Source organism: Primulina eburnea, chromosome 4, assembly GCF_022965805.1.
Source record: "Primulina eburnea isolate SZY01 chromosome 4, ASM2296580v1, whole genome shotgun sequence".
NCBI lineage: Eukaryota > Viridiplantae > Streptophyta > Magnoliopsida > Lamiales > Gesneriaceae > Primulina > Primulina eburnea.
The window spans coordinates 195,518-197,735 of record NC_133104.1 but is presented as its reverse complement, the minus strand read 5'-3'; the positions used below and the strand labels follow the sequence as shown (position 1 = coordinate 197,735).

The 2,218-nt window shown below is 36.9% G+C and overlaps 1 long non-coding RNA gene across 1 annotated transcript; it reads right to left on the bottom strand.

Moving 5' to 3' along the window:
- Positions 1-1,122: 1,122 nt before the first annotated feature.
- LOC140829638 (uncharacterized) lies at positions 1,123-1,812 on the bottom strand. Its single transcript, XR_012117490.1, has 3 exons — positions 1,615-1,812; positions 1,438-1,509; positions 1,123-1,304 (listed from the first exon to the last, which is right to left on the bottom strand). It is a non-coding gene; the product is annotated as an uncharacterized lncRNA (long non-coding RNA).
- Positions 1,813-2,218: the final 406 nt, after the last annotated feature.

The window sequence follows — 2,218 nt, the reverse complement described above, 5'->3', positions numbered from 1 at the left end:
GCATAAACTTAAACTAATAGGCATTTCAAAACTAAATGTAAAAAATTAATCAACTATATGCTTTAGTCATGCTAATACAATTAATTCAAAGCGTAGAAACAAGTAAGAGCAATAATCAAACACATGCACAATCATTTTATTTATGTCTACACTCGAGTGTTCAAAACTCTAATTCGAGTGTATCTCAGTTACACTCTGATACCAAATTGTGAGGGCACATACTCTTAATTATTATTTAATTACAAAACAACAAGGATTAACTAGTGTAAACAGCGAAAAAGAGTTTAAAATATTCATTTGGGCCTAGACCTCTCCGTAAGTAAGACGTTCCAAAAATTTCAAAACACGACATCAATATACGCTCGAAGATAACATCAAGTTCACAATCAAACAAATCAATATCCTACAGCCGCATTGGCCAGGACTAGACACAACATATCACAAACAATCCAAAACAACGTAAGAACATCACAATTCAGCTACGCATGGCATCTCACTGGCAAAAGTATCAAACCAGTATAATATATAGATATCTGGGAACTATGACACCAACAGACTAACTACTGGGTACCACTCGCTGACGCTCCACCAGACGCGTCAAATCCCCTGGAATGACCTGCTATGGCAACAAAAATAACCACAACATAGAAAGAAAATAGGGGTCGGAACCCAGTCGACAAACTAGTAAAATTACGATGCATATAAAATACATGTAATAATACCAAGTAAATGCAATGATATGCGATACATGAATGATAAAAATGGAATAACGGATACCAAACGGAGTCCAAACAAATAGCATCAACAACAGTAACAGTGGCCGCCCGTGTCATGAATGCAAAATCAAATTGGCGCTCGTCCATGCACATAGCATCGGGAATGCGAGTATCTAAGTCTCTCGTCCATAGCTTGTCATCTGGGAATGTGGCTAACCCTAACCCACTCGTCCTCAATATTAATTTTCTATTCGAATATGCACAATCAACTCTCTCTAAAAATTCTCACCAAAAAATATGATTCTGTGAAAAAAAAGAATTCCCTTTCCTCTGATGACTCTGTATATATCTCAACAGAATCAACATAAATCGGCGTCAAAGGAGTCAAGGATCAATATGTTATGCCAATATAATCAATGCATCAGAATAAACATTCAAGATATATAATAGCAAACAACATCTACTGAATATTCTTACACGCCAATATAAGCGTCATAATAATATAGGTTTGAGTGTACCTCGAATACAAACTTATAATACCATGGTAATTCTTTAAGACATTCTGATGAACTCGTCCAACGATATAACCTACAATATAAATTCACTATATACTTCAATATACTGCATTTCAACTGACTAAAATAATAAATCGGAGCGGTTAAAAATCGAATTCTCGAAGGTCTATAAACCCATTCAAAATCCGGAATTTCAAGCTTAATACTGCAAGAATCGAGGCTTAAATGCACAACAGTGATCTCGAGGAGGTGGCTCCTCGAAAAATTCGTCGGAAATACTGCTCACGATCAGAAAACAAGTTGGATAACATGGAAAAACTTAATACTTCACTTATATAAACTAATCAACCAAGAGAACCCAAGGATCAAAGCCAAAACCTTACCTAAAACCGGATCAAAGCTCACACACACAAGTGATGGAAAACAAGCCGATCGAGCTCGTAACCTTCCGAATCATGGCAGGAAAGAGGCTAATAGACTGGAGGAAGAAGGTTGCTAGTTGTTGCCCCACTTCTCCGGCCTCGGGCGGTGCTGCAAGACTGTTGCAGAAAGATGAGAGAAAAGCGACGGGGTGCAAGGTAGGGAGAAGATCTTTCTGGATTGAGTTATATGCTAAGCTATTTTATCAAATGAGTTGGGTAAAAAATAAATTTAAATGGGATGGTCTTCAAATGAGTTATTGGGCTCTCAGATAGGGTCTGGTTGGGCTGTATGGGCTGGAGCCGCGTCGATGCCCAACGAAGCCTGCAACAAATAACTTCAAGAACACATCAACACATAATTTTTGAAAAACGAAGTTTGAGCAGTCTCACGAAAAAGGTCATAACTCACTCAATATTTATCCAAATATTTCGAATTTACTGTCAAATCGAAGGTATCAAAGAGTTATACAATGTTTACGTTTAAAGTTTTCTCAGAATCATGACCGAAAAGTCGCAGTATTTAAAATACAGTAAAAAACGTGATTTTAGATCTAAAATTAATTCA